This window comes from Artemia sp. Qi Xiang Cuo, chromosome 9 (genome assembly GCF_049724085.1).
Source record: "Artemia sp. Qi Xiang Cuo chromosome 9, ASM4972408v1, whole genome shotgun sequence".
NCBI lineage: Eukaryota > Metazoa > Arthropoda > Branchiopoda > Anostraca > Artemiidae > Artemia > Artemia sp. Qi Xiang Cuo.
The window spans coordinates 65,635,895-65,656,175 of NC_142802.1; the positions used below are offsets into that span (position 1 = coordinate 65,635,895).

The 20,281-nt window shown below is 35.4% G+C and overlaps 1 protein-coding gene across 1 annotated transcript in view; it reads right to left on the reverse strand.

Moving 5' to 3' along the window:
• The window catches only part of Pbp49 (proximal sequence element A Pbp49), a 204,723-nt gene extending 193,021 nt beyond the window's left edge, over window positions 1-11,702 (reverse strand). Inside the window, exon 1 of the mRNA XM_089094144.1 lies at window positions 11,680-11,702. The gene's annotated coding sequence lies outside the window, so the exon portion shown is untranslated. The remainder of the gene's footprint in view (window positions 1-11,679) is intronic.
• Window positions 11,703-20,281: the final 8,579 nt, after the last annotated feature.

The following is a 20,281-nucleotide window of genomic DNA, read 5'->3' on the forward strand; positions in this document are numbered from 1 at the left end:
TCAAGACAAGTGACAGTTGGAAAATTTTACACGTCAGCAATGGGATTTTTTTGGTGAGTTCCTTCAGTATTATTGGATACCAGTTATAAGCAGACTTGTTCACATCTAGCAATTCAAGTTGCTTTTGGATAACTGGTCGGGAGAGTTGAATAGGTGGCACTGGCTTAGGGACATAGTAGAAAAAGAGAATTATCTGATTTACTGGTAAAAATCAATGCAAATTATTTGTTGAGAAGTTCAGCAACATTCTTCAAGCTAGTTACATCACTGTCATTAACTGTACAGTATTTTTACAGACCATCCTCCTTCATAGCTATTGTTTTTATCAATATTCATATTTTTATTAATTTCACAATTTATTCGTGTTATTTTGAACCAAATTGTTTACAGGTGACAAAATGTTACAATGTTTCAAAATGAAAATATGAGACAAAATCAAAACAGAAACAGCCAAAGTAGTTTACTTCTTATATAATTTAAGAATTAAATAAAGTAATTTATCATAATTTTCTAAACTATTTACACTGTTTATTGATCATGTTTACATATACAACATTTTCTCAGTTTGAAGAACACACTTCTTATCAATGAGGAGGGATGTTTTAAATCTTTTCATGGAAGTTATATATTTCTGTATATAACTTATATAAGCCTAGTCTGTGAGTTACACATATTTATAAGTGGTAGGTTAAATATGTCACTGAGTTATATATTTCTGTATATAACTTATATAGGCCTAGTCAGTGAGTTATGTATATTTATAAGTAGTAGGTTAAATATGTCACTGATTTATGGCCTTTGCAAAACAAAAGTGATCCGTTCATCTGGCCTCCCCCAGGCCATTCAGCGTGTCCCCAGGTGGCGATAGGGGAACGCTCTACAGATATGTAGGGTACCTCTATAGGAGGCACCAACCAAGGGGGGACCTTGTCCCTGGGGGTCCATAATAGAATCTGGGGCACCCTTGCCCGGGGTCATAAATACAGGCGGAGGAGGAAGAAGGCCCCTCAAATGTACACTCAAAAGGACCCACTGGTTTGTCCACAAGTTCCATGAGTTGCAAACCTTCTCCCAGCAAGGGGTTAAATTGCATGGTGATGCAGAACACCATCGCGGGAGGATACTCTATAGGAAGACAACTGTGACAGGGCGTAAGATCCAAATCTATGGACAACGGCCTCTGCAAAGGGCTGCCTCGACCCTTTCGGGGTACCTGCAAGACTGGGGACCTTGTGGTCAACTCTACTCCCACTTGAGGAGTGGCGCCCCTTGAGGAAATTATAGCCTAGTAAACGACACAGCATTCGCACGGGATTCTGACTAATGGACAATTCTTCTGGGATTGGTATGTTTTGATGGGCGTCTTTGGGCTAAAAAATCTCGTCCTATCTAATTTATCTATTACGGGTTGCCTCCCCGTAGTAACATAATATTTGTAGACATGAATATATAAGTCGGAGGTAATAGGCTTGAGATTGTCTGTGCAGGATTTCGACTCTTGTTGATAGAAGAGCATCGTCAAGTGTTGAAAACCATGTATTGAACAGGAAGGGCACAGGATTGCAGAAAGCCTCCATTGATGTAGGTCCAAGAGACTTGTTTCTGCCTGGTTCCCATCCATCTTAAGCAATTAGGTGTAGACTTGAGAAAATATGTTATCCCCGTCCTGCACTGGTATCCAGGATCAGTGCTTTTCCTGAGGCGAAAAAAATTTCAATGATTTAAAGAACATGAAAATTGGAACTTGGAACGTTACGACATTAAAAAATGACTATCGTATCGAAATTTTGACTGACGAAATCAGACGATTCGAACTGGATTTATTAGGAGTTTCAGAAAATCATATCCCATGGGTAGGAAGCATGAAAATAGGTGATATAGAATTTGTTTACTCAGGCAGGAAGGATGGGTTACATAGACAGGGAGTAGGGCTCATGATGAATAAGGAAGCTGTTAAGTCTTGTTTAGACTGGGAAGGTATTAATAATAGAATACTAATTGCTCATTTTATGACTAGAAAGTTCAGGGTATCAGTTATAGTAGTATATGCCCCTGTAGAACCGACTGATGGAGATACTAGTGACTCAGATGAATTTTATTTACAGTTACAGGAGCAAATAGACAAGGTCCCAGGTAGAAATATGATGTTATTACTGGGAGATTTTAACGCCCAGGTTGGTAGAAATAAGGATAGATGGTATCCCAGCTTAGGTAAATTTGGTGTAGGAAAAGAAAACAGTAATGGATACAGACTTTTGCAATTTTGTAGGTATAACAATCTAGTTATAACCAATACGGTGTTTGGTCATAAAATGGCCCATAAGCTAACATGGTATTCACGTGATGGTAAGACAGCAAACCTCATTGATTATGCTATAGTAAACCGAAGACTGGCAGGATCAATACAAGATACTAGGGTATATAGAAGTGCCGTTATTGATGTTAAAAGTAAAAATCACCATCTAGTAGTGTCAAGGGTTAATTTAAAGCTGAAATATCGGAAGGGTAAGTACCTCCCGGGAAGTCATGATGTTGGTAGACTCCAGGAAGAGAATTTGAGAGAAACTTTCCAGGAACAGTTGAATGCTAAACTTGAGAGTTTAAAATTTTATAATGTGGAAGATGGTTGGAATAATTTTAGAAAAATAATTTGTGAAGTTGCTGAAGGTGTATTAGGGAAGAAAGCTAGAACTGCAGCTAAGAATATTAGTGAAAAAGCTTTAGGTTTAATAGAAAGGAGAAAGGACTTGTACAAGAATTATCTGAGTGATAGATTGCATGAAAACAAAAGAAATGTAAAGAAAGTGGAGAAAGCATTGAAATATGAACAAAGGAGGTGTGAAGTGGAGGCCATGGATAAAATTGCGGAGGATTTAGAAGATACAGCTAGACGGCATAATAGTAAAATATTGTACTGGCACGTTAACACATTGAGAGGTAGTAGTCAATCCGGACTTGTCCAAGTTAAAGATAGGAAAGGGGTGGCAATTAGCGATAAGGAAAAATCTAAAGCGAGATGGGCCGAACATTTTGAGAATTTGCTTAGCCGAGATAGAGTAGCAGGAAAAAATATAGAGGAAAATGAAAAAGTTTGTGATACCTTGGATGTGAAGGAAGATTTGTTTTGTGAGGAGGAATTAGCAACAGTACTAAAAGTATTAAAGAATAATAAGGCTCCAGGTGCTGATAGGGTAGTAAATGAGTTTCTTAAATATGGTGGCTCTGTGGTTAGAAATAAGTTACTGAAGATTATGAATATGATTTTTGAAAAAGGGGAAGTACCTAACGATTTTTGGAAAACCTTACTTCAGCCACTTTATAAGAGAGGTGATAAAAGCGAGTGTGGTAATTATCGAGGCATTAGTCTGGTCTCTGTAGGTAGCAAATTGCTTAGTAATATGATACTTTTTAGACTGAGAGATGCCGTAGACAAAGTTTTAAGAGAAGAGCAGTGCGGTTTTAGAAAAGGTAGAGGATGTGTTGACCAAATTTTCACTCTTAGGTTAATAATTGAGAAGTGCCTAAGTTTTCAAACACCTTTGGTCCTCAGTTTTATAGATTATGAGCAAGCGTTCGATTCTGTTGATAGAGTATGTACGAGAATAACACTGCTACGGTTAAGGTAGGAAATGAGATTAGCTGTTGTTTTCGTATTAAATCAGGCATTGAGCAAGGTTGTGCTCTATCCCTTTTCATATGGATTATTTTGAAGGACTTTTTTTCAAGGAGCACAGGAAAGGCAATGGGAGACCACGAAATAAATGGGGAGGAAAAAGTCTCCTGGACTTGGATTATGCTGAAGATTTAAGTATCCTAGCTGAAAGTCTGAGCAAAATGAATGAAGTTTTAGAAGTTTTTCAAGTTCAGGGCGCTAGTATTTGTTGGAAAATTAATGTAAAGAATACTAAGTCACTAAGGCTAGGGACAAGTTAAGATGAAATGGTGACGTTGGGTAATGAAAAGATTGATTATGGTGATAACTTCACTTACCTTGGTAGTATTATTAGTAAAGCTGGTGGGAGCAGTGAAGATGTTAAAAATAGAATAGCCAAGGCTCAGGGTGTTTTTTCACAGTTAAAAAAAGTCTGGAAGAATAGGAAGATAAGTCTGCAACCCAAGATTAGAATCTTAGAAGCTACAGTGATGACAGTGGTCAAATATGGCTCTGAAGCATGGACGCTCCGAAAAGCGGATGAAGATTTGCTAGATGTTTTCCAGAGAAATTGCTTAAGGATTGTTCTGGGTACCCGGCTGACTGACCGTATTTCAAACAATAGGCTATACGAAAATGTGGTTCAATACCGCTTTCTAGGTCTATAATGAAAGAAAGGTTGAGGTGGTTAGGGCATGTTGTGCGGATGAAGGATGACAGATTGCTGAAGATTGTTCTTTTCGGCCAACCATCTAGGGCTCAACGGACAGCACGCCGTCCCCGTCTGGGGTGGGAGGACGCCACAAAGACAGATTTAAAGGAAATAAGAAATTCATGGACGAGTGTAAAAAGGAAGATTTTAAATATATTGGGAGGGAGGAGGAGCGTGCGTAGCTGTGTTGGCCTCAGGAAGCTTGGTGCTGCGATGAGTTGTTAGTAGTAGTAGTAGTAATACAAAACAGAACACTGGAGTAAGCAAAAATCATTATAAAGAAATATATACAGTCAGAAAAATTAAAATGAGCACAAGATAATAATAGCCAAACAAGTAAAAAGTTAACAGAAATATTAATCTTTGGAAAAATAAAAAATGAAGAAAAAGGTGCAGCTAAGGGGGGGGGGCTCTCCCTCAGAGTTCAAAGGTGTTGGTATGCAGCACCAATACCTTGGAATTTAGCGTATGTTATTAGTTTAATTTAGCTTGTGTGTGTGGACACTGAACAATTTTGGGGCACATTCTTTACCCCCCCCCCTCCCTCCTAAAAAACTCAAAACCCAAGCTATGCCTGTTGTGCTAGGTGTTTGCAGTAATTAAATTTAGTTATTAAGGTACAATTCAATAAAATATTCATTTTATTGAATTGAGGAGCACAACAGACTATGCTGATGACAATGTTTGATATCATGAAGGGATTAGCTAAATAAAAAACAAGAGAATGATCTTTTGATATAGTGTGCAGTGAATCTGTTTGGGGGTTGATTCTAAGTGTGCTAAAAGGATTTGAGCCTAAAATTTCAGACCAGAACCATTTGATGAAAATGCATGACTTTGTCAAGGAGATGATAGAAAAATATCCAGTTACAGAGAAATAAATTTGGTCAATATGCCGCATTACTTAAAATATGTAATTTTTCATCAAGTCATCAAACATATAAATTTGTCCTTTTTTCACAAAATGCAATTCTATTTTTTTTTATGTATGTATGAGCCATCTAATTTAGGCTATTTCAATAATTTAGGGCCCTTTTCCCCAGAACAGCATTTACCCATTTCACAGAAGAAAAAAAAAATAGAAGAGTAAAATTGTGCGCAACTATCCTTTTTGTCACTTATCTTTGGCCTCCCTCACTAATGAGGAATGCAATGTCCTTGAGGTCAGATCAATTTGAAATCTGAAGATTTAGTTGTTCATTTGATTTTTTGGGTTATGGATATCCCTAACAGCAGTGACTGGAGGAAAACTCAGAAAATGTAAAGTTAGACCAGGTATCATTGTTAGGAATGAGCAAATAAAATAAAGCAATTGTTTTTATAAAAGGGAAGGGAGATGCCATATCAGTAAGTGTTTTTAAGGAAGCTAAAGTAAACTGAAGGTTGGAAACGAATGGATTAGGGTACAAGGCTCTGCATTAATATATGTGTTTGTATTACACATTATGATATTGGCATATCCTCAGTGTATAATGGATGATTGGGGAAAGTTCAGCACCAAGCCACAAAGCTTATACCTTAGAGATGTAGCATCCTACATCTCTAAAACTCACAATGCTGGTATACAAAAGGATAAAGGGGAAATGTCATTATGATGTTGTTTTTTTTAAGTCCTGAAAAGTGGGGCATTTGAAAGATAAGAATAATTTTAGTAAATACATACAAGATTCCACAATTGACAAGGGACTAAAATGAACACACTACTTGATTCCTCTTTTTATGCTCTTCTCAAATATAATAATCAATTTACTCAGAAACACCCCCCTCCCCTTGATGGTCCCCTATATATATCCATAGTAATTTGTTTCTCTATTACTGCAATCTAATCATACATTATGGCTTCTATATTAGTCCTCTCAGTCTGAATTTATCTCCCTGTGTGATTGAGAAAATAATTTACCAAATTAATATATTTAAAATGATTTTAAGAAGTGGAAACATGTTAATCTGACTAACAAAAACATCTTGCAAATTATAAAGAATGAATTTAATTGTTTTGGTCTTTTCCTTTAATTTCATACATCCCTTAGGCTAGGCCTATATGTGGAACCACCAGGAGCAAGGATGGTGGGGTACATTTGGAAGGAAACTGATTATTATATTTGAAAGGAGCATAAAAAAAGGAATTAAGTAGTGTTCTTGCCTTGTCCCTATGAAAGCTATTATGAAATTTTGTGAAATATTTATGAAAAATTTTATTATAGAATTTATTATCTGAAAGAAATTTTGCCCTAGGGCAAAATATAGCAGTTCTAGAACTGCTATATTTTGCTGCAAAATGACATCCTGAAAACCCAAAAATACACATTCAAGAACTTAAGGCAGGTAAACCTGATTAAAACTTTTTGAAACCAATCATGGAGGTAGGAGCACAATTTTGAACTGCTGGGAAACATGAAATACTGAGGTTTTGACTTTGTTTAGCAGTGCTACCACATTGGAATATGATGAGGTACCCAATCAGGACTGTCATGACATTATTGGGTTCCAACAACCTTAGGTTGCGTGAGTGTTGCAGAGCAATACACAGTGACAAATTCAGGTGAGGGAATGTGCCCCCCCCCTAATGTAGCAGTGGATTTGGGGATAATATCATACTGCCATATTAAATATCATATCAAGGAGGCACACTTGTGCCTCTTTAAAGAGGCGACCCAACACAATGTCAAGCGATTTCCGGTCCTAGCGGTCGCAGAGAGACAGCAGTGATCGAATTTTGTAGCCCAAGCTCCAAATAAGAAACGTGCAAAATTTCACCCCCTCCGACTTTATCTTCATGGGTAAAAGTGGGCCGGAAGTTTCGACCCTCCCACCACAGCCCCCCGTTAGCGTGGTCTGATCGGGCTGAAATTTAGAGGTTAAGCTTTCCGAGGGCCCGGGAGCTTATCCTCGAAATTTCAGCTCAATCCAACCACTCCTTCCCTGTTTTCCAAAAACCAGATGTAGCCACTTAAAGTTAATTTCTCTTTTTTATCAACCACACCTACAGGCCACAGTTGGCAACGGATCCAGGTGAATGAGGACTCATTCGAAGCGGAATTCGACCTATTAGGGCCTTTTGATATTTTCAGACCGAAAAAATTATCCCCCAATTTTCCATTTACGAAAAACCTCATTTTCCTATAAGAGCCCATGTTAATTTTTCACACCACAGCCCCCCTTTAACATTGTCCAATCGGGCTGAAATTTAAAGGATAAGCTGTCCTGGGAGCTTATCCTCAAAATTTCAGCTCAATCCAATAGATACGGGAATAGAAAATAGATACGGGAGACTAAAATAATATAACAAGTGTCTCTGTGGTACAATGGTTGCTGTTCCTGACTGTCAGGCAGAAGATCCGGGTTTGATTCCCTGTCAGAGACAATTTTTTATATACTGAATTTAAAGTTTAAAAAAGAAACTCAGTTTCTTTTTTAAATCCACTTATCCTTGAAATTTAAGCTCAATCCAATCACTCCTTCCCTGTTTTCCAAAAAACAAATATAGCCACTTAATGTTCATTTATTTTTTTTATCAGCCACGCCTACAGCCCACAGTTGGCAACGGATCCGGGTGAATGAGGACTCATTCGAACCGGAATTCGACCAAGCAGGGCGTTTTGATAGTTTCAGACCGAAAAAATTATCCCTCGAATTTACATTTCCCAATTTCGGCAAAAGGCTTCTTGAAAACACCCTGTCAAGAAAGAAAAGAATGTTGCACAATCATCTAACAGTTAGTCAAGCAATAATAAGTAATAAACTGTACAAAAACTTGCAGAAATTATTTGAAAAAAAAACTATGTTTTTTAAAGAGTTAAAGAGGCTGAGTTACAAGGTCGAACCTTAAAACGTACAGGGATTAGGAGGTACGGTTGGGGGGGCTGCCGCCCCCCAAACCCCCGCTTTTGTAGCCTCTTTGGTTAAGGTTTTTTAAGTCCTGTACCCTGCAATCAATTGGTCGTACCAATACGAATGAAACTGCTTCAATGGCATTTTTTTAATATCTTCTGAGGATTTGGCAATTACTACTCAGTCTGTTACAGTTATAACTACAAACTTGTCTCTGTGCCAGGTAGTGTTATGTACTCAGTGTGATCATGTATGATGGTAAAATAAATTAACTGCTAGTTTATTCTGAGCCCTTCTTCTGCTCCCTGTTTTTCTGTTAAAAATTGTTAAAGTTCATCCCATTATAGCTTGTTATTGGTTAGGGAAAAATCTCCTGAGGAAACGGAAAATAACAATTCTCAGTAGGGTTTTTAATCAAATAAATGCAATAGGGTGTTCTTATGGTAAAAATTCAAACAGACTTTGTTTTGGTTGTAAAAGAGTTCTTTGCAAGGGCAAAACCGGGGGGTGGTAGCCCTCATTGATAAAAGATGCTATAGTTGTTTTTATGGTTAAAAACTACAGCAGACTTTGTTTGTGTTGCAAACCAGTTCTTCACAAGAGCAAAAGCGGGGGGTGACCTTAAAAAAACCTTTACAAAAGAGGCTGCAAAATCGGGGGGTTTGGGGGACGGCAGCCCCCCAACTGTGCCTCTTAATCCCTGTACGTTTTAAGGTTCAACCTTGTAACTCAGCCTCTTTAACTCTTTAGAAAACGTAGTTTTTTTCAAATAATTTTTCAGAGAGGCCAAACAGCCTTTTATTTTTTTATGGTGGGGTGATTTTATAACATGATATTTTTTGTATCAATATTTTTACATCATTTTAATTTCAACAGATTTGTCAAAACTTTAACCCTCAGCAGATTTTAGATTAAATTTACGACTATTTCCAAAACCTACCTACAGCATATAATCATTGAGGTTTCCTTTAAATTGCTGGAATTTCTTTGTTTGCAAATTTTTTGGAGTAAAATATTTTGCACCTCTCACTAGAAAAAATCCTGGATCCACCCCTGTCAATACAAGGGGTAAATTTCTATAAATTATATGTTTTCCTGCAGCTTAATTCAAAACTTCAGTTTCTTCTCTCTGAGAAGGAACTTCTCTTTGTCCCCAACTGACACTACTTGTAGAGGAAGGGAGATGGGATCCAATTGCTATAGCCTAGTAGTTATTATTATAAATAAAAATTCTTTGATAAGTATATTCTGGTATATTTATTTGTTCAGTCTTATCCCTGTAAATTAAATAGATCAACATATATTAGTAAAAATAGATTAACTAGCCTAGCCTAGAATTAATTTGGAGGCTGTGTATAGCCTACAGTATTATGGTAAGCTATCCAGAGAAATTAGATAGCTAATGATAAAACAAAGGGATTTTTCTGCCAATCAAATGAAAACCTGTTAGCTAACAATTAGCCTATCCCAACAATAGTATTTCTGCTATCCAACTAGAAACTGTTAGCTAACATGATATTATCCTAGTTTAGCTACTTTTTGCTATCTTGGAAAGGGTTTAGGTTAGGAAAATGAAACTTTGAGATATGAGTCCAGGGTCAAAACCATACTATGGGAAGGTATTGCCAAACTTCCATTTTAACTGTCTTTTGACTTCCAAGTCTTAGAAATTTGCCTACTTGACAGGTCTAAACCTACTGAAATTTGAAAAGACAACATTTTACCTTAATTTTCAGTTATCAGTTTCTTTTTCTATAATTTTAGTTCTATAAATGCAATTCTTTTTTTGAGTAAAATCTTAAGTCATATCAATGTGTTTTTTCTAAATTTAGGAAATGTATTTGCAGATCTCTGAAACTTTGCAAATTGGGATTGAGCAAAGTTATGAACCTGAAAATAGTTTTCTTGAACTTAATTTAAGCAAAAGATATGTTTTGAAAGTTTTCATTTTCATAAAATAAAGATTTGTAAAGGTCATCAAAGGTAACCCTCTAGAGGGAGAATGAGCAGAGGTAGGTACTTCAAAATACTTTCCCAGGACATACTTTAGTCTGTAGAGCCATCCCTAAAAGTTTCATTTTCCTAACCTAATCTCTTTCAAATATTCCAAAAAGTAGTTAGGCCTACAATAGAACATCATTAACAAATCAGTAAATTTCTAGGTGGCACTATAATTTAGCTAGGATGAAAGTAGAAATATCATTTGATGCCTTTTTTATGCTTTTTCATAATTCAATAATTGCTTCTGGGACTAATTGCATCTTGAGCCCTTAAAGTGACACTGAAGATATTTTATATTAATTATGAAAGAGCATAAACAAAGCATCAAATGATTTTTTCACTTTCATCCTAGCTAAATTATATGGCCCACTGCAAATTTACCATGAACTTTACCCCCCCCCCCTAATGTAAAAATATATACCCTGAATCATGGGCATAGGGAGGGGGCAGCTGCCCCCCCCCCCCTAGACCTTCAAATTTACATTAGATATGGCTGAAAAAGCAGATGGTTTGGAAAAAGCAGATGATAAGACTCCATCACACTATCAACTGCCCCTCTAGACAATATCGGCCCCCCCCCTCGACAATATGCTGCCTACACCCATGCCCTGAATTGGAATGTACCCTGAATTGTCAACAGCAAAGTTTTGAATCACAAAATTCAGTGCTATTACTGTTGATGGCATTTGAAAAACTTGAAATGGTAGGAAAATGGCTTATATTTGAATTGCCTGATAAATGAGGTTTGAATTGTTGTAAACAAGTATTTTTGGAATATTTTACTCTTGAACAATTTATAAACTAGTGATATGTTTTTAACCACTTTTCAATAACCTAACTAGTGTTGATAACTTCTTTGGGTAAATTTTTGGTATTTCCTATTATTGACTTATAAATAAACTAAACATACTACTTGATGTTTTTTTTCATGCTCTTTCCAAATATAACAATAATTTTTTTTGGAAATGAATTTTACCCCCACCATATAGGCTATTTGTACATTATAGGGGGTGGGGATAAAGTTTATTTCTGATACAAATGAGATTTAATTTTAAAATTTACACCACCCCCACCCCCTAATGTGCAAATATACACCATGAATCTATATCTATAGAGGTGGGGGTAAAATTCATTTCTGACAAAAATGATTATTATATTTGTAAAGAGCATAAAAAAGGCATTGAATAGTATGTTCGCTTTATTTGCAAGTCAATAATATGAACTGCCAAAAAAATTTACCCTTCTTTGTGTGGTTACAAAAATTAAATATGTTTGGGGCCCCTTTAAGGGCTCAAGATGCAATTAGCCCCAGAAGCAATTATTGAATTATGAAACAGCATAAAAAGGCATCAAAAGATGTTTCACTTTCATCCTAGCTACATTATAGTGCCACCTAGAAATGTACCCACAAATCCAATGCTTGTTGGTAATTTAGCCTATTCCTGTTAGCTAACAATTCTGTTTCCACTATTTAAGCAAATACCTGTTAGCAAAAAGTTGGACAGGGGAATACTTAGAATTGAAACAGATATTTACAGTAAAATTTTATTTTAGCTACTTTTGGCTATCTTGGAAAGTGGATAGGTTAGGACAATGAAACTTCCATGGATGGTTCTGCAGGCTAAAGTACGTCCTGGGAAGGTATTTTGAAGTACCTGCCTCCACTTTTTCTCCATCTAGAGGGTCCTGAAATTTGCCTACATGACAGGTCTACTACCTATTGAAATTTTGATAAGACAACATTTGGTCAATATCTACCAAATCATATTATTGAGTTAGGATTAAAGTGAATACACCATTTGATGCTTTTTTTTATGCTGATAACTAATATAATAAGCATCTCTATCAGAAATAAATTTCAGCCCCCCCCCTATATATGCCAATTCAGGGTTAGGTTAGGTATAGCCTATATAGGGGGGGGCTGAAATTCATTTCTGATAGAAATGCTTATTTTATTTGTAATCAGCATAAAAAAAGGTAGGTCAATATATACAAAATAATATTATTTATTTAGGACTAAATTGAATAAACCATTTGATGCATTTTTTAATGATTATTACGAATATTATAAGCATTTCTATTGGAAATGAATTTAAGCCCCCCCCCCTATATATGCCAATTCAGGGTTAGGTTAGGTATAGCCTATATAGGAGGGGGGCTGAAATTCATTTCTGATAGAAATGCTTATTAGGCCTATATTTGTAATCAGCATAAAAAAGGCATCGAATGGTGTATACACTTTATTCCTAACTCAATAATATGATTTGGTAGATATTGACCAAAAGGCATTGAATGGTGTATTCACTTTATTCCTAACTCAATAATATGATTTGGTAGATATTGACCCAACATTTTACCTTAATTCTCAGTTATCAGTTTTTTTTTCTCTGGCTTTAGTTCTGGAAATGCAATTCCTGGTATTTGAGTAGAATTTTAAGCCATATCAATATTTTTTTCAAAATTTAGGAAATGTATTGGCACATCTTCAAAGCCTTATAAATTGGAATTGAAAAAATTTGTTAAGCTGAAAACAATTTGGTTGTACTTCATTTAATCAGAAGATCTATTTTGCAAGGTTTCACTTTTATAACACACAGATTTTCAAAGGTCAGGACCCTCTAGAGGGAAAAGGAGTAAAGGTAGGTACTTCAAAATACCTTCCCAGGATATACTTTGGCCTTTAGCCCTATCCCTGAAAGTTTCAGTTTCCTAACCTAACCCTTTTCCAAGAGAGCGAAAAGTAGCTAAAGTAGAATTTTACCATATTTACTACGTGAACAGGTTATTATTACCAAGATCTATCAAATCTTAAACTGACCTAGTAGATACCTGCGAAAACTCGTTCTGAACTTTCAAATTGAAAAGCAACATTAACGGTAGAGGTTGCCGGTAAAAGCGAAAAAATCACCCTTTCGCTTAGAAAAATCACCAAAAGACAAATTAGCCGTGAAAAACTTTACAATGCCAAATACGTCTACATCTATCAATTAAAGTAATTTGGATAGTGGTAATTTTGTCTAGTAGCTGGTAGCAAATTACACTTTATCAGACACTAACACTATTTTCCTCATTAACTAACCCTCATGAAATACATTTCACGTGAATTAGAAAGCACATTTTCAGTTGAAATCCCAAAATACAGCATTTGAGAAAGATAGAATTTGCCTATTATCATTGTATGCGCTAAGAAATTAAGCGTTTAAGGACATTTATAAACCCTTTTTTCTAAAGTTAATCAAATTCCAGGGTGAAACTTAAAAATAAAAAACGTATTATACTTTACAATATTTGCACTTTTAAACCATTTTTTTTTAATTCACTCTCGGTTTGTCTATACTCTACCTAGGTGAAATAAGTCAAAGAGTAAAAAGTAGGGAAAAAACTTACTTATGTATAATACAAAATTTGGACTTACTTATGATACAACTTTAATTCAGGAACAGAATTCAAGTAAAAATTAACACAACCCTCCGAATAGTCCTCGACACCACGCCGGTTTCTTTTTCTGTGGCGAATAGCTGGACCGAAGGGTAAAATGGCTGGGTGCGGCAAAGCACCGCCAAAAATTTTTGCCACGCCACGAATTTACTTCTATTGGTGCCAGTTGACACCAATTTCCCCTATTAGGAAAGACTTTCAAGCCTATTCAAAACACCATGAGTGACGTGTCGTTGAAGAAAAAAAAATACGGAGTTCGAGTTGCTCATTGAAACTTTTATTGATTACGTATATATCTAGATATATTCAAAACATTATTTAATCATGCCCAACACAATTTCAACACACAATAATAAACGTAATGTCTCTTTTGGTGATCCATTTTAATGGTTCGTCAGCATATTTACAATATTGAGAACAACTGTATCTCCGAGATTGTCGATGTTCGATATAAAGCAATGCTCATATCTTTAATAAGGAAATTGTCAAGTGTTACTTAATTGGCAAGTGAATCATAAAAATCACCGTGGCCAGATGGATACCATCTATAGTTACAAGACTTGATATAAAGCAACTAATTCAGGCGCTCTAATTATACATGGAGTCTATTGCCAGTGGCAGATCTAGGCCTGGTCAGGGGGAGGGGCAGACGCCAATCCAGTTATCATGAGATCTAGCATAAAATACCTTTTATTTTTTATTTTTACAATCCTATGATGTGTCTTGCTCCCCAAGATAATAAAGCCGAAAACCACTACAGGCTATTGCCTCCCAAGACGTTAAAACATACCGTTTTTGGTATTTTCATTGAAAAAATACATAGAAAAATGTCCCTCTCCCTAGTTTTTGAGACACACATTATGCTCCACCCCAAGATTTTCGTAAGCTGACACCTCCGAGTTTATTATTTAAACGATGTATTTGATTTAAAGCAATATTCATATCCTTCATTCGGAATTTTAGAATGAAGTAGTGAATTAAGAGTGAATTAAACTCTCAAAAATTGAATTTTATTTGGAAATTAAACTTTCTCTTGATTATTCGTCCGAGGCTTAGCTCAGAACCTTAACTAAAACAATTTTCATTTAAACTTAATAAATAAAAGAAAACTAATTCTTAACTAGTTAATGGCTTAATTTCTTCGATCTTTTATCATATTACAAAAGTTTCATCAGCTTGCTAGAGGTTTAAGAAAAGATTTATTCGTAGCCCATACAAATACGATAGTACATAATACTTACACCACCTTCCCCTTTAAAAAATAATTCCTTTCGTCCAAAACTTTTTGTCAACATTTACGAATCAGAGACTCAGAGAAATATTTATAGGACTAGTCGGTCACTTTTATACTGAGAGAAGAGTAAAAAAAAATACATTTTTAAAGTAGACAAATATATTCCAAAACAACAAAAAAAAAGAAGGGAAGACAAAATGGATTTTAAGCAAATGCTCCTTATTTATCTTCAGAAAGGGCTTTATTTCTTTTTGCGTTTATTATGTTTTGCAATTATTTGTTTGTAAATAAATTATGATAGTTTATAGATAAACTAACATCGAAGAAATAGTAAAATAATAAGAAAGTAATAATGGATAGCTAATGCAACACAGTCTAATGAACAAAATAAATAACAGATACGTTTCCTTTACGCATTTTGGTAATCTTCAATTAAATTTTTTTAGCAATATGTGCTTGAGATTCTCTGTGAATCTTTTGATAAAGATTCACAAGACTAGTTGAAGATCTCAATTTATATATCTAAATTAGTGTATTTTCGTATGACCTCAATTATGTTTTTGTCCTCGTTGAATGAGTTCATATGGAACATTAGCATTATAATTCTTGTTTAGATACTTGAAAAGTGACATTATTATAAGCTTTGCAATTAGTAATAAGTAATAAAAAAGTATTTCTAACGGTTTAAACCACCATGTCTTATTTCTGGATATTGAGTGAAACGAATGAAAAATCAGGATGGAGCAATAAGGGTCCGACGGAGCAAAAATGATCAAACAAAAGGAATACAATTTTTTTTTCAGTACAGAATTATATCCATATACAGAAAAAGAAAAAAAACGACCGGGTTCGTTGATTTTGAATTAAAATCAAGTATTTTGCAGACATCAAGACGTGGCTAATTGTAAAAAGATCCAAGACAGATAGTCCGAGTGGTGGAGAGGCAAATCTGGGATAAACCAGTTTTAGGATTGTTTAAAAATGATGTCATTTCATTTGTTGATAGATCAGTCTATCTTTTATCCGTCCATGTGTCATTCCTAGGGCAAAACTAAGTTATATAGTCATAGAATTAAGGAATGGAAGATTGGATTGAAATTAGGTTGACGCGTGACTGACAATGTCCACTGGACTGGTATGCAAAATCTAGGGCTGAATTTGCTTGAGGACTGAAATCGCTATATCAAAATTTCAATGATATGTAATTGGTGAAGCCAAGGGTTTTTGGGGGGAGGGGAGAATAGCCATCTCTCACTTTTGACTTTTTGAAAGGTAACCAGAACTTTCAATTTTCAGCCAAACGAGCCTCCTATAAAGTTAAACAACCATCCTTTACATACAATTCTTACATACCCCCGGGGTATAACTTTGAATAAAAATGATTTTGAATAAAATGACTGTCTCAAAATTTTTATTGGAAGTATTTTGGGTCAACACGACGTGCGGGGGATGTGCTTGCCCTTTGATTGCTTTAAATCTTAAAAAGGACACTAGAAATTCTGACTACTAATCCAGTGAGTCCCCTTCAATTTACGTATATACGACCACCTTTTCTATAAAAAACTGTATATCCCCCCAGGGCATAAATTACAGCCCTTGCCCTGAGAGCTGTGGAGATATCTTCCTCAAAGACATAATTTCCGGACCCTTCAATTACGATGAACAAAATTGCTATCTCAAAATTTTGATTGGATATCTTTAGGGAAATTATGGGCGTGGGGGGGGGGCTTGCTGTTCCACGATTGCTTATTTTCTTAAAAAGGGCACTATAACTTCCGATTTCAAATTAAATTAGCTCTGTCTGAAGTTTATACGACCACCTATTCCGTATAAACCTTATATGCCCCCTGGGCATGAGTTAAAACCCTATCCTCAGGGAGCTGGGGGGCAGGGCCGTCACGTATGAGGGGAGAGGGGATTCCCCCTCCAATATTTTTGGTGACTCGGTAAAATCGTGGTGCTTTGCGCCACGATTTTTCCGACGCCGCTAAAATTCTTTGTTTGGTTTAATAAAGACCACGACAATACTGACATGTCATCTAAAGAAATTTTGAACTTGATCGGTAAACACAGCATTTTTACCGACTCCTGCCGTGATTTTACAGATGACACCACAACTTTGTATTTGGTTAAATAATCAGCATTAAAATAGTGACATGGTATTTACCAAAATCTAAATCTCGGTTGGTAAATACAGTGGTTTTACCAGCTTGTGCAGTGAATTTCCGCATCTTATATGAAACGGACATTATCAAAGATTGGAGTTTCCTCCAGGAAAAATTAATGTGTTGGAGCTGGAAAATAATAAGGTAAATTTTAGAAGTATGTATAATGAATTTTTTGATGGAAGTGGTGGGCCTGGTGGTTATCATATGTTAGAGTGTGAAGATTCTAAATATATATTCGTAAGCCAAATGCAGGTGGTAGGTAGTAAAAGTTTAAGATTTAAGATTTATTGTTTTCCATTTGAATTGCGAAGGATTGAATTCAAGTTTAGATTTTATAAATGAAATTTATAATTTATCTATTTTTCAGGCAATTGGACTGACTGAAACTAGGTTAAATAACCATAATTCAGAACTTTTACATATTTCAGGATATAAGCCTTGCACGAAAAATCGTCCACTTCACCGACACGGGGGAATGGCAGCATAGATACGTTCTGACATACGGGTAAGTGTCCGATAGGATATTTTAATATATAAAGAAATGGTTTTTGAGTCTTTTATTTTGCAGTTAGAGCTGCCTGGAAGTTGTGGTTATGCTTTGATTGTACATAGGCCACAGTCAGGATCTATTATTGAGTTATACGAATTGCTTGAAGAACAATTGGAAAAGATCCCACATCGAAGTCCTATTTTTATAACGGGAGATTTTAACATTGATGTATTGAAACATGTATCAAATACAGACCGATTTTTAAACTTGATGATTTCATTTGGTTATATCCCTGCTATTAATATTAGTACTCGTGTTACGAGGACGTCGTCAAATACCTGGATAACATATTTTCAAATTATATGTCGGATTTTTCCGAGTCTTCTTACAAGTGATACTTCTGATCATTCTGGTGTATTTGCAAGTTGCTCGGTATGTGTTGATAATAAAAAAAAACAAAGAAGAGCAGTCTCAAGCTGAGGATGCTACTCGGTAAAGATGCACTCCTAAACGTAAAAATGAGCTAGCCAATACGGATTAGAAAACAGAGTTTTCAGTCTTTGCGGATAAAGACTCTAAGTTTAGAGTCGTTTACCAAATAATTCAGCAATACCTGGAAAAATGCCCTAAGGATATTAAGAGAAATAGAAGAAAAACTTCAAAGATGCCTTGGATTACTCTGAGTTTATTGAGATCGATAAATAAGAAGTATAATTTGTATGAGAAAAAGGTGCGTCATCCCTTTGATATAAATGAGTGAATTTATAAGAGCTATCGTAATGCCCTAAAGAGACTCCTACAAAGGGCTAGACAAGATTATTATAAAATAGAATTTGAAGCATCTGGAATTCCGTCGAAAACATGGAATGTGATAAGAAGCACTTTAGGACAATCAACTGGAGGAATCCCTCAGAAAGTATTTCGTAAAGATGGAACCAGTCTTACAAATCCAGGGGAAATCTGTGAAGAATTTGCTAACCATTTTTCGACAGTCGAATGGAGAGTGAAAGAGTCAATTATAAGCAAACCAGGCAACCAGGCTTTTCAAAATTACCTTCCTAAGGAGATGGAAATCTCTTTAAATCTACTCCCAGTTCAGGAATCTGAGGTTCGAAAAATTGTTTATCGTATGAGAGGTACGGCTTCTGGCTCTGATATTGGTTCAATTAGAGTAATAAAAAAAATTGGGTAGTGATTGCTCAAACATTTGTTTCATTAATTAATCAGTGTCTAAGAGAGGGAGAGTTTCCGAGTTGTTTTAAATCAGCAGAAATTATACCAATACATAAAGGAGGGAATACTGGTGATGTTGAAAATTATACACCAATTTTGATTTTACCGACACTAGAAAAATACTTTTCGGTCAGAAATTTATCTGTACCTGGAAGACCAGAGAATATTTACTCCTACACAATTTGGATTCCATCAAGATCGCACTACTGAGCAAGCAAACATATATTTGACTAGCATTATTAATATGCGGTAGATAATGGATTTAAAGTGGCAACAGTATTTTTAGATATTGTAAAGGCTTTTAATACGGCCAGTTATGATATTCGGTTAATGAAGTGTGAAATTTATGGGATTAAGGGTCCAGCTCTTTCGTTTTTACGTTCTTTTTTGTCTTGTAGAAAACAAGATGTTCAAATTGGTAATATGGGTTCTGATGAAAATTGTATTGAATGTGGAGCTTCACAGGGTTTGGTACTTAGACCCTTATTATTTTTGATTTTTGTGAATGATCTTCCACAGTCTGTAAGTAAATTGGAAACAAGAATGAGTGAGTCGTCAAAAAGGGAAGCGCGGCTACTGTGCCTATGTTTGCTGATAATACTTCTTTAGTGGTGTTGCAAAGTCAGAGAAGTTGCTCCTAGAGAGTGTAAGAGAATCGCTGAATGAAGTTTCAAGATGGCTGAGAGTGAATCAGCTAAAGGTGAACTGCACTAATTTTCTCATATTTTTGAGGACATAGAATTATTATCCATGGATAAAGGATATAGCATTTGAAGATGGTATGATGGCTTGTCAAAAATCAGTAAAGTATCTTGGCAGTATTATAGATGAGACTCTCAGTTTCCGATCCCATTTTGAAACTTTATCCTGGATTCTATTGCGTAATTTGGGGGTGATTCATAAACTTTTACATATGTTTCCAACTAGTATACTTAGCTTCTCTATTTTTCATTAATCCATTCCTATATTTTGTATTGTTCTTCTGTATACATGCGTACCTTTTCTTCAATTGTTAATCCTGTTTGAATTATCCAAAACAAGTCTATTAGAGTATTATCAGGAAAATCAGAAAGAGAATCAGTTCAAGAAGTCTATAGGGATCTCAGGATATTGCCAGCACCAAGTCTTCATCATTTTTATGTATTAGTGTTTATGTTCATGTATAGGTACAATATGAAGCAGCTGCCAGAGTGTTTAAACAGTTGGTTTTACAGCCAATGCAATATACATAACCAAAATACTAGGGGTAAAAATGATTGTTATACTCCACCTATAGTGTCTGCCAGTTCATGTTTTCTTTTGTTAAAAAGGGTATAAATTTATGGAATAATTTGGATAATGATATGAAGAAACTAGAAAATTTTAGTGGTTTTAAAGCAAAATTGAAAGAAAAATTATTGAGTAAGTATGAATTCTAGTTTTGTTTGTTTTGGAGGTGACTTGATTTGATTTAATTTAAATTAAATTGTAATTGCTGGTTGGTTTGTGAGTGTGACCTCACAGCATGAATATGGTATGTAGT